The sequence below is a fragment of the Schistocerca gregaria genome, chromosome 2, assembly GCF_023897955.1.
Source record: "Schistocerca gregaria isolate iqSchGreg1 chromosome 2, iqSchGreg1.2, whole genome shotgun sequence".
NCBI classification, from domain to species: domain Eukaryota; kingdom Metazoa; phylum Arthropoda; class Insecta; order Orthoptera; family Acrididae; genus Schistocerca; species Schistocerca gregaria.
In genome coordinates this window covers 592815314-592829006 of record NC_064921.1, presented here as the reverse complement: position 1 = coordinate 592829006, position 13693 = coordinate 592815314, and positions in this window count along the sequence as shown.

The window sequence follows — 13693 nt, the reverse complement described above, 5'->3', positions numbered from 1 at the left end:
CGACCCCTGTCTAATCAAGCCTACGCTATGTCTCTAATGACCTCTTCGTCGACGTTACACTCCATTCTGGCCGCCTCATAGCTGAGTGGTCAGCATTGCAGAATGCCACGCGAGCTGCCCGACGTCGATAGACGGACGGGTCGGAGATTTTTCTCCGTTTGAGGCCTGAGTGTTGTCTCTTCTTCTTCATCATTTCATCCTCATAGACACGCACATCGCCGGAGTAGAGCAAAAATTTTAACCAAACTTCGTACACATATCCCTTAGCGCCAGGCAACAATCGCTGTAGTGGTAAGAACTACCAGCCTATGAAAATCAGAAGATATGACGTCACAAACAATGGGATGCGTGAAAAAAAAACCTCGATTCACAACAGAATCCACGTATGCCGCTAAATGTACCTACACAAATACGTCATTGTAGTACACTTAGTTCAAGAGATATGACATCATAAACACTGAGACGTGTCAAAAATGCCGAATCACGCATGTAGTTTTACGACTAAAACACTCTGACAGTTAAGTCAACTTAAGAAAATCACTGACACCTGGCAGCGCTTCTGACAACTTTCGACTGCGAAACGCAAATGGCTGTAGGCGTAAATAATAGCCGTCTATAGAGCTACAACGAGTCGTTGCCATAGGGACGTTTACAAAATCGCGCTCTATACACGCTAAGCCGCTGCACTTATGCATTAATACATTATGGGTATTTCTTTGTATGAATGTTTCGTAAATTCACAAACACATGGAAATGAATTTTTTCGATATTGCAGTACAAAAACAGATCACTTTTTGTTTCCGTTTCTGATAGCAAACTGGCAAAATGAATACCAGGGCAACACGGGTTGGTCAGCTAGTTGTATAGAAAGCAGTTAACTGTCTGCGTGGTTTAAATATTTCTACCAAATTTCAGTCTGATTTTGCGCTGTATGTCTGTGATATACCGGGTGAACAAAAACTCAGCATAAATTTGAAAACTTAATTAACCACGGAATAATGTAGATAGAGAGGTAAAAATTGACACACATGGTTGGAATGACACGGGGTTTTATTAGAACAAAAAAAAAAAAAAAAAACAAAGTTCACAAAATGTCCGATAGATGGCGCTGGACAGCAAAATGTCAGTGACTATACATGACAATCGTGTATAAAATGAGCTGTAATGAGAGTGCGGTGTGGGCGTTTCAAAAGATGACGGAAGATGACGATTGGTTGAGTAACGTGTTGTGGACCGACGAAGCTCATTTCACGCTCCGAGGATCTGTCAACGCCCACAACTGCAGAATTTGGGCTACCAGAAATCCTAGAACTATCGTGAAAACTCCATTGCACGACGAGAAAGTCACGGTATGGCTTGGATTTACCACATCTACCGTTATCGGGCTTTTTTTCTTCGAGGAAATGCGTGATTCTGGTTTTGTAACTGCTACCGTGACGGGTGAGAGGTACGCCGATATGTTATAGAATCGCATCATCCCCAGCCTGGCTGATAAACACCTACTGGAACGTACGATGTTTCTGCAGGATAGCGTTCCACCCCATATTGCTAGACACGTGAAAGATCTGTTGCGCGCGTCGTTTGGTGGTGATGGTGTGTTCAGCCGCCACTTTCGTCATGCTTGGCCTCCCAGGACCCCAGACCTCAGTCTGTGCGATTATTGGCTTTGGGGTTACCTGAAGTCGCAAGTGTATCGTGATCGACCGACATCTCTAGGGATGCTGAAAGACAACACTATAACTCCGGACATGCTTTACAGTGCTGTTCACAACATTATTTCTCGACTACAGCTATTGTTGAGGAATGATGATGGACATATTGAGCATTTCCTGTAAAGAACATCATCTTTACTTTGTCTTACTTTGCTATGCTAATTGTTGCTATTCTGATCAGATGATGCGCCATCTGTCGGACATTTTTTGAAATTTTGTATTTTTTTGGTTCTAATAAAACGCCATGTCATTCCAAGCATGTGTGTCAATTTGTACCTCCCTATCTACATTATTCCGTGATTTATTCAGTTTTAATATTTATACTGACTTTTTGATCACCCCGTATTTCCCTTTTCGGCGTTGAAAGTTGCATCTTAGTAACTGTCGCTAGGGTTTCCAGTCCGAAAAATGGTTTGATACAGCTCCCACGCTAGCATTTACGTCTCTACACAACTACTGCAGCGTATCTCCCTTTCACTCTGAGTACTGTAGTCAGGCTTTCGCCTCGTTCTACAATTGTAATCTTCGATACTTCCCTCTCTTACTAGACTGGCCATTCTTGCTACCTCAAGATGTGTTCTAACAACAGATCTCTTCTTTCAGCCAAGGAGTGCCAAAAATTTCTTTTCTTTCAAATTCGATTCACTACCTCCTCGTTAGTTACCCCAGCTGCCCATCTGCCTAAAGCCGGACGTCAGCTAATGATGTGACTATGTGCTTGTGCGGGACTTACACTGGCGGAAGAAAAAATCGCAGTACCAGGAAAGAGTTGTTCGACATAGACGAAAGTTGTCCGTCGTGTTTCTACATATCGAAGATGATGTCCATTAAAATACCGCGGCAGTCGCATAAGAGTAGTGCTAGTAACATCACTATGAGGATACAAACGAGGTTTGCTTTGCTGGCAGCAGTGGTCACGATCTCAAGGAGACCGGGCTGCTGACGGCCACGTGACACTACCGAAAGGCAACACCATCGTGTTCGGCATCGTACAGCATCTATAGCAGCTATGTGAGCAGCAATTGGCACCACAGTGACATAACGAACTGTTACAAATCGGTTATTTCAAGGACAGGACCAAGCCAGACATCCTGTAGCGCACATTCCACTAACCCAAACCACGGTCATTGGCAACTTCAGTGGTGTCAAGCGACAGCTCATTAGACGCCAGGGTGGAGATCTGATGTGTTTTCTGATGAAAGCTGGTTCTGTCTCGGTGCAGTGAGCGTCGTGTGTTGGTTAGAAGGAGGCCAGTTGAGGACCTGCAACCAACCTGTCTGCGTGCTAGATACACTGGACTTACACCAGGAGCTATGGTGAGGACTATAATTCCATAGGGCAGCAGGAGCAGTCTCCTGGTTATTCCACGCACCGTGACTGAAAATTTGTGCATGAATCTGGTCATTCGATTTGCTGTGCTGCCATCTATGGATAGCATTCTAGAGGATGTTTTCCAACAGGATAACGCTCGCCCACATGCCGCTGTTGTAATCCAACACGCTCTACAGAGTGTCAACTTGTTGCCTTGGCCTTTCCGATCACCAGATCTGTCTCCAACCGAGCACATATGGGACATCATCGGACGACAACCCCAGCGACATCCACAAACAGCATTAAGCGTCGCTGTATTGACCGACCAAGTTCAACAAGCGTGGAAATGCATCCTACGAACTGACATCTGGCGCCTCTACAACAAAATGCATGCCCGACTACGTGCTTGCATTCAGCATTCTGGCTGTTACGCCGGTTATTAATATACCTACATTTCGCATTTACAATGCCTAATCTCAAGTTTACATTAACCCATGAGCTTGTGATGTTAATAACATAAATATGTTACCTAGACAAATGTATTACCGGAATCTCATAACTCTACATTCATTATTTTTTAGTGTTACATTTTTTTCCGTCAGTGTATAATTAAACTCTCATACTTTCTCCTCTAAATGACAGGTGCATAAAATTAATATAATGTGTAACTCAGGCGCAACGAACCATTTAACGTGTGACAGTGATTTATGTATTTTCAGTGTGTCACAGATGAAAGAAGATGTCAACACCTCCCAGTCTGTTTTGCTGTTATGACGTGTAGACGTGCTCTCCCACGCCGGTGATCCATCTCTCATCTGTCGACGACATTTGCGTTATTCTAATCGTAAACAATGTTGTCAGGCGAAAGCATACGAGTATTAACCCTGAAGCCTTCCGGCCAAGATAAGCGCCACTATAAAGACCGTGTCGTCCTCGCGTGCGGGCTTCTACAGTATTTAGTGCCGCTTTGTCTGCAGACATTCGTACTTAAGTGACCGAACGTTCTCCGTTCGCGGTGAGCGTTTTAAACGGCTTCTATGTGTGAGTGAACGCGAGAGTTTGTCCAGAAGTAGAACTGCAAATAAATTAACATTTTGCCCGTGATACATTTCGACAGAGCTATTCCAATTCTTTCATCTGTGGAAAGTCATTAGCAGGTACGTACTTCCTTATATAAGCTTTTTCTTATAACCTCCGTACTATAATTAGTGATAAGAAATGACTGGATTCTTCAAAGTTAAAAAATGTTTTTAATAAGTGAAATAAATAACCGTGCACTGTCATTATGATTTTTATGTGTAATATCGTGTGGGTCGGTTAAGGACTGTATTCTTTTTATTATTCCATGTTACACGTTCTGCGGATGTCACTTTTGGACACAGAACTTAGAACTCCTATGTTTCTGTCTCAGAATGCCACGGGCAAAACATGTAACGTGGTATGTAACAAAAATGCTTAAGCGATTGAGGCGGAATGGTTATAACAATGGGGTTCAATATCCCAATATCTAAGATTTGTATACCATATGTATAGGAAATGCCCGTATTTTTATCAATGTCTGACAAACTGCTGTCTACCGGTAAGGCACATATTCTCTAGTAGATATCTCAAAAGTCTGTACGTACTGTAGTATAAGCGCACTGATTTGTATCCGGCATCTGTTCGTATCTGGAAGACTGCTCCATTGCAGTGCCATTTACTCTCTACGACGACGGTTGCCTTCATAATCTTGTCACCGACTTGCAAACATGTCTCCTCCACTCTCTCTTTGTAGCTCTCTCACATTTTTATGTGGGTACAAATTAAATTAGTTCCAGTCCTTCGGTTCCTACCAAGGCTTTCTGGTAGTTTATCTCCGATGTAAAACGTATGCCAGATCTGGTATTCCAAACTGGGAATCCCTCCGCATTATTATCAGCTCAGCAGGTTGTTGCGTGAAAGCAATGGCCCCTATCTCGAACAGCCCGTTCTACACCTCTGAGTGAAATGAAAAAAAAAAAAGACAACTAATGCATTCTGTAATTTTCTGTTCCCGCACAGAAATTCGCTGACTTGGGAATCACTCATTGAATTCTTTCATATGTAAATAAAGTTCCTTTAGTGACAGCACTTTCGACGTCTTAGCTGCTCTGTCGCAATATTAATTTATTCCTGCTGTGTTGTCCATAATTCGACTTGGCATCTATCTTGTTTGTATCATTGCGCCACATGCTTACGCATTATTGGTTTTTAACATAATTAAGTTTTTCGCCAGTAATATACTTTTCATTAATTTATATAGGGCGAGCCACAAATTTCAGTTCAAAGGCCTCATAGTCCAAAATAGGTATCCCAATAAGTGCAAAGTCGCCGTGAGCATTCAATCGTCCCATCGACGCACCAGATTCGAGATGCCCGTTTGGTAAAACACCGTGTCCTGCTATATAAAGAAGTCCTTAACTACGTGCTGCAATCCTCATCTGACTCGAATTGTTGACCCTTCAAGGGCTTTATTATGGTACCGAAGAAGGCGTAATAATCGCCTGAGTAGAGATAAGGACTACAGGGTGGGAGCGCGATTACTCCACATGAGTTGCGTTATTTCTGCGAAAAAGCAGGCTAGCCTTCTAGACCGCCCAGTGCCTTGTATCGAATCGCGACCGGTATGGAACTTGGCGAACCATTCCACAACGGTTGTTTTCGATGGACATGCTGCCCCATACGCTTTGTTCATTCTTCGATGGACACCTGCCGATGTTCGTCTTTCGGTAGTCCTGTTTGGACGCATTTGGTAATAACGTCACTTTAGTTCATGTTTCCGCACCGCACTCACGTCCTAAAGACACGAATGCCACACTAATCCCCTGCCTACATATCGTTGCTTACATACTCGCATCGCAGTCGCGAAAAATTTTTTCGTCAACAAAGTAATTTTTTCCACGATGTTGAGAAGTTGGAAGAGTGCCAAAGATTTATTTCGCGGACGTAGATTCTTTATTTCATTTTTTCGTTTTGTTAATTGCAATACGAACGATACCAGTGCAGTTTTTGGTGGGAAAAGCGTTGTCATTGACATGCTATTAATGTAAGTTACACTATAGTTTCATAGTTAAATAAATTTTCAGCTGTATTAAAAATTGGGTCCGTTGAATCACGGGATACCACCCATTATCTATGCCATTTCGGGAGCCAATCAAGGTTACAAAAGATTTTTGTAGTGTAGTTTCTATTGTTGTTGATGATAGATGTGAATGGTTTTTGTTGTATTGTGTCTTTTAGTGGTGTTTTATAGGTTAAAATATGTGTTCGGTAATATTTCCTCGTATTGTTTTGTATGTCGGAGGGTTGATTGGACTCGCCTGTTTCATTTGAGGTGTATTATAGGTCAATTGAAGTGTACGATACCATTTTCTTTAATTGTTCAGTTGGTGGGAATCGCATGCTTCATTTGAGGTGATATAAACTGTTTTGTTCGATAGCACATTCTCTTGTTTGTTTGGGTGTTTCTTGGTATCGCCTGCTGCCTTTGAGCTGAAAGTCAACTGAAGAGTCCGATACCAGTTTTTTTTTTCAGTCTGACATGTTGATTATGTCACGGCTAAAAGCAGAAGGGTGGTATCCCATGCTTCAGTTATAAGTAATTTTCGCTGCATTATTTCCAATGTCGGAGTACCCCCAAACTTTTTTTTTTTTTAGAATAAAAGCACTGAACGTAAGGCATAAGTAACGATGGAAAGTACAGATATTGTCTGCTAGATTCGATTCAGATTTTTCAGATGAGTTAGCTCCTATTTCAGTCATAATATACTGTAGATGACTCGAAGCCAAAACTGTGTCCAGTGACTGAAGAAATCACAGGTTACATCTTTCTGCAAGAAGGGTAGCATAAGTGACCCACAACACTACCGTCCAGCATCGATGACATGCATCTACTGTAAACTCTTATGAAATGCACTTACGAGCCAAAACAGTATGACCACTGTCCATCGCAGATAGCATGTAAGCGGAACGAAGATGAGTGGGGATATATGTGGGGCAGAAGCGAATGGGAAGAAACTTGGGAAGATCAGGGTTTAATGTCGCACCAACAACGAGCTCATTAGAGGCCGAGCACAACGTAGCATTGATTCAAAGATGGAGAAGTAAGTGGGCCGTGCTCTTTCAGAGAAACTATCCGGGATTTGCCTGGAGCGATTTAGGAAAATCATGGAAAAGCTAAATCAGGACGGTCTGTTGCAAGCACAACTCTCTCGTCCTTTGATCATAATCCGGGTTGACACACGCAGAAAAAGTGTCGCCACAGCTAGCGGCATACCGCAGTATCATGTGGGAAGTCTCAGTTTTTAATGGCGCAACGTAAGAGACGCAGCTTTTATCAATCCACATAAAGTTCAACTTGGTTGTGCTTTGTTGCGCCAATTTCCTTCCACCACTGCTCCCTGGTGGCAGCTCGAAACACGAGCATTCTATTACAGTTATCGAGGTCTAATTGCTGCCCTACTCTATTCGATTTCAGTATGGTTTTATTTTATCACTGAAAAAAGTAAACTGTGGTCGGCAGGTACACTGTATCAGCTTATGGAACTACAAGAACAGCAACTTATGTTTGATTTTCTGCAGCAGTGTGTATGTGTGTGTGTGGGGGGGGGGGGGAGGGCAATATTTGCAAATCAATGATGTATCCCACAATCTTAAAAGATTTTTGGATGAATAAATACCGGGTGATCAAAAAGTCAGTATAAATTTGAAAACTTAATAAACCACGGAATAATGTAGATGGAGAGGTAAAAATTGACACACATGCTTGGAATGACATGGTGTTTTATTAGAACAAAAAAAAAAGAATATTGCTAGATGCGTAAAAGATCTCTTGCGCGCGTCGTTTGGTGATGATCGTGTGCTCAGCCGCCACTTTCGTAATGCTTGGCCTCCCAGGTCCCCCGACCTCAGTCCGTGCGATTATTGGCTTTGGGGTTACCTGAAGTCGCAAGTGTATCGTGATCGACCGACATCTTTACAGATGCTGAAAGACAACATCCGTCGCCAATGCCTCACCATAACTCCGGGCATGCTTTACAGTGCTGTTCACGACATTATTCCTCGAATGCACCTATTGTTGAGCAATGATGGCGAACGTATTGAGCATTTCCTGTGAAGAACATCATCTTTGCTTTGTCTTACTTCGTTATGCTAATTATTGCTACTCTGATCAGATGATGCGCCATCTGTCGGACATTTTTTGAACTTTTGTATTTTTTTGTTTCTAATAAAACGCCATGTCATTCCAAACATGTGTGTCAATTTGTACCTCTCTATCTACATTATTCAGTGATTTATTCAGTTTTCAAATTTATACTGACTTTTTGATCACCCGGTAAATAAACTAAATATATGTAACCTAAAGGTCTAGCTGTATAAACTTCGTGATTCCTGAAACCAAGCATTGTGTAAATTGTGTGTTATATGCAAGAAATAGCTCCCGTGTGTGATGTGGCAGCTATTAAACTAAAAATTAGTTATTCGAAATGCCTATATCAATGGATATAGTAAGATTCTAAGACCTTGGAGGAGTTGTGTGTCTGTATATGATATTTACATACCAACTGTTGTTAGATTGCCACTGCAGAAAGCGTTTTTGTTTTTGAGAGTTATTCCTTTTATAAATGCTTTTATGGCCCCTGACTTATCTCTGTGCGAAATCTGTTTCCGGATCCAACACTTGGGTTTCGTCTTCCTCTTGCCATAGCTCTAATGCCGTACCCTACAGAGTAACATGCATACCCGCGTATATGACTTCAGTTGACGCCATATTGAAAGCTGTGCAACTACGAAGTATTTGTGGCGTCCTGTGTGAACGCTAGCTCACGTTGCCACTAAGGCTCCTTTCACACGTTACATTGGCACTTATGCGATGCGTTCTTTCACACGAGAGACTCAGAGCTCCGACTTCGGCTCACAGAGCCGCAATGTAGCTTGTCAAAGAATCACCTGCAGCTCGCTTTTACACAGAGCCTTGTGGGAGCTTTCACTCGGGATACAGTGAGCCGCTCGTCGCCGTCCACACGCAAACGTCTGCGTGAGTGTCTAAAACCATGGAGTAACCAGTGAGTGTGTTCGACGTAGAGAGTTTCATTGCGGAAGTGCAACATAGACCAGTGCTGTGGGACTGTTCCACACCTGATTGTTCGAACAAAGTAAAAAAAAAGTCCGAAGCTTGGAAAGAGATCTGCAGAACGTATAACAAGGATTTTGACACCTTGACGCCACAGAAGAAGAAAATCATAGGTAAGTAAGTGTAAATACTTTTATCACTCTGTAGTTAGGTATTTTCTGTACAAACATACGAACGGCTACATCGTATTGCAGTTCATTTTGTGTTAAGTGACAGCACATCACAGTTATCTTCCTCAACATTTATATAACGCTTATATTCGAGAATACTGTCACTCGCATTCTCCAGTACAGCTGACGAAGTAGTCTGCAGAGTTATTACGAATACTTTTCACTGCAATCGATCTGCAGTTAGTACCTGAGCCACATTCTGTATCTTTAAAACCATCACACTGCAAACTATTTTCAAATTTTATTCCGTCTTTGGTGCTGACAAAATTGTGAAGCACAGCGCATGCAGCTTATAATGCCTTCTGCAAACTCGCGGGAGACATTCAATGGTCGGTGAAAAATTCGCCACTTCTTCGACAATATTCCAAATGTACATTCAATAAGATGTCTTTCTCTAGACAGGCGGCAGTTTTAAAGGCTCTGTTTTCCACAGACAGAGATCTTCCAGCAAAAGGACGCATAACATTCGTGGACAATCCGAATGCTTCATCAGCAACAATAACAGGTCGCATATCTGGCTTTGTGGTCCCTGGCAACGAGCGTGGGCTAGGTAACTCAAATGTTTTATTTATAATTTTGTTTCCGAAAGTCGAGTTCATGAAGACAGAAGAGCCAGAGCTTTTTCCGTACCCTCCAGCGTCAACAGCAGTGAAGCAATAGTTATAATCGCAGACAGCCAGAAGTACGATTGAAAAATAATGCTTGTAGTTATAAAACTTTGTCTTGTGGACAAATAATCCTAATATGCTTTCCATTTATTGCGCCAACGCGGTTCGGGAATTCTGTTACTTTGAAAAATGTGCTGAGAGGAACGTTGTGTGTAAGCGCTACTTACCTGAGGTTGTATGGGGGTGGGGGGAGAGAGTTGGGTGACTTATTTCAAAGGCATTTGAGGAAAACTGCTGGCGTGGATAAAAAACAACTGGTGGAACATCACATTGTTGTGCCGTGTGTGCTGCAAAGTTTGCATGACCTGGCTGATGCATAGTCGTAAAAGCCTGTAGCTTATATTTAGAAGTCACTTTTCTCATTTTGCCTGAACCTTGCCGTGTTCTGGAATACCTGCCAAGTTGTTACCAAAGATAATAAAAAAGTTTATCCTGATCAGGCGATGTTGTCCAGTTCTCTTTTCTACTTTCAACGCTTCAGTGTAAAACATTACACAATTTTTCTGTCTGATTTTGGACCTTTGTAATTCTTATTTTTGAAGGAACCCGTTACCCTTCATTAATACTAGCTCGAAATTCGTCGCTATCCTCTTCAGCTTCGTCGTTTCTAATTGTGTCATCTCCTTCACATAAATTAGAGAATGTTCTGGAAATAATTATACATCTGACAGCATTAAAATGAACGCACTTTGAATGCGTTCAATTATACAGTAAGATAATACACGAGCAACATATATTTTGTTTTCTTACATTCTGTGTTGAGTAAAAGACGACAAAAACGACAGGAGGTCAGAATAAATACATTTAGTTTTGCCAGTTGCTGCAGAACCACTCTTTACTTCTCGACATATTTTAATATCCCTCACGTACGATAACCTCAGATTCTCCCACTTCTTTTGCATATCATTCCCAAAAATATGATATTTGTCATTCGTATATTTAGGTAAACTTATTCTTCTTACATGTGTTGAACAACAGGTGACAAAAATGACAGTAGCCCGCATCTCGTGGTCGTGCGGTAGCGTTCTCGCTTCCCACGCCCGGGTTTCCGGGCTCTATTCCCGGTGGGGTCAGGGATTTTCTCTGCCTCGTGATGGCTGGGTGTTGTGTGGTGTCTTTAGGTTAGTTAGGTTTAAGTAGTTCTAAGTTCTAGGGGACTGATGACCATAGATGTTAAGTCCCATAGTGCTCAGAGCCATTTGAAAAATGACAGGAGGTCAGGAGGTTAGTTTTTTTTAGTTGCTGCAGAACCACTCTTTACTTCTCGAGATCTTTATTATCCCATCACGTACGATAAACTCAGATTCTCCCACTTCTTTTGTGCATCATTCGCCAAAAATATCATATTTGTCATTAGTATATTTATGTAAAATTATTCTTCTTACGTGTACTTGGCATTTGGTGCATTCCTTACTGATCTGTATTCTATTTTTCGAACTGGAATTTCAATCTTGTTTGAAATAATACAGGATGTATGCAGGAAGATATGGAATCACACTATGCCAGTGCCAATGCCGAACAAGGAAATGTGGAAAGCAGCAGCTGACGGATTTTTCAAAGTAACAGATTTCCCGAACTGCGTTGGCGTAATAGATGGAAAGCATGTTAGAATTATTCCTCCACAAGGGAGTGGCTCAATATTTTATAATTACAAACATTATTCTTCAATCGTACTTCTAGCTGTTTGCGATCATAACTATTGCTTCGCTGCTGTTGACATTGGAGGGTACGGAAGAAGTTCTGACTTTCTCTCTTCGTGAACTCGACTTTCGGAAACAAAATTATACATAAAACATTTGATTTACCTATCCCACGCTAGACATTATAAAGTGGTGCGTTGTGCTTCACAATTTTGCCCGCACCAGAGACGGAATAAAATTTGAAGATAGTTTGCAGTGTGATGGTTTTAAAGATACAGAATGTGGCTCAGTTACTAACTGCAGATCGATTGCAGTGAAAAGTATTCGCAATTACTCTGCAGACTACTTCGTCAGCAGTACTGGAGAATGCGAATGACAGTATTCTCGAATATAAGCGTTATATAAATGTTGAGGAAAATAATTGTGATGTGTTGTCACTTAGCACAAAACGAACTGCAATACGATGTGTCAGTTTCGTATGTTTGTACAGAAAATACCTAACTACAGGGTGATAAAAATATTTACACTTACTTACCTGTGATTTTCTTCTTATGTGGCGGCAAGGTGTCAAAATCCTTGTATATATTCTACAGGCCTTGTTCCAAGCTTCGGACTTTCTTTACTTTGTTCGAATAATCAAGTGTGGAACAGTCCCACAGCAGTGGCCTACGTTGCACTTCACCCTACGTCGAACACACTCATTGTTTTCTCCATCGTTTTAGACACTCACGCAGACCTTTACTAGTGATCTACACTCGTCAATGAACAGAAAGAATAGAGCCGCTGAGTCAACAATGTGTACCGCAACTGCGCGCGGACGGCGACGAGCGACTCACCCGTGTGAAAGCTCCCATAAGGCTCTGTGTAAAGCGAGGTGCAGGCGTTTCATATGACAAGCTGCACTGCGGCTCTATGAGCTGAAGTCGAAGCTCTGAGTCTCTCGTGTGAAAGAACGCATAAGGGCCAATGTGACGAGAATCGCTTCAGCTCTCTGCAGTCTGATGCACAGCCTCCTGTGTGAAAGGGCCTAAAGAAAGCCACGTTAGTTGCGTGTGTGAACCTGGTTATAACAGACCGTTGCTTGCGAGAGCGGGCACCAAACTTGTAAGAGTGTAGAGGCTGACGAACCATACCGCTGTGAAGCCACGGAGTGTGGTCTGACCTTGAGGCCGGCTGCACGTGTCACGCACAGCTTTCCAACGAGCGCTCGGTGCACTCCAAGACAGCCTCACTAAGGTCTAACAGCTGCGACATACAATGCGTAAACACTGCTTGAGCCCACAACGGATAGATATTGTCTGTACCTTTTTGCCGGGCAATATTTGTCTTGTGTGTGACGTCATCATATCACCGTAGACGCATGTGAATTAGCTTTTTGTAAAGTCATGAACTGGCGCAGCGTGGAAACGTGTTTATCTTGGACATCGAGTCTTGTGTCAGTGCGAAGAGCTTGCGGAACACTATTAGGACAGTAAAAATATTCCCCGGAAATATAAGTGAATATCGGTATTAAATTGTAAATTATAAAATAATTTATGACGTTGTCTCATATGGCTCTAAATATACTTGAAATTATAGAAAATGCAATCTGAGGAAAGCTTGCATCGAAAGTAAGCCAAAAAGTCTAAAAAGACCAGGGCCGAGCGAATGTGAAAGCTACGGCAACGTCGAAAAGCAAAAGATAAACGGCGCAAAGCGGATTACGTAGCAACGAGCGACAGTCCAAACATAGGTATAATGTACAGGGGTCTTGAAAGGCAATACAGAAAACAGTCATAATAATACCAAAACATTTGTTATCATTTTATCTCAACGTTTGCACAAAAAACCTAAGGTACGGACCCGAACAGCGCCACAGAACTACTTCTTTTTTTCGATTTTATCATCGACATCGATGACAAATGATGAATTTTTGGAGTGCTGTAAACATCTATATACAAATACATCAAATACAATATGTATTAGTCAACAAATGCTGCAATAATGAATAGTGCATATCCCACAACGTTTTCTCTACAGACTATAAAAATAACATTTTTGA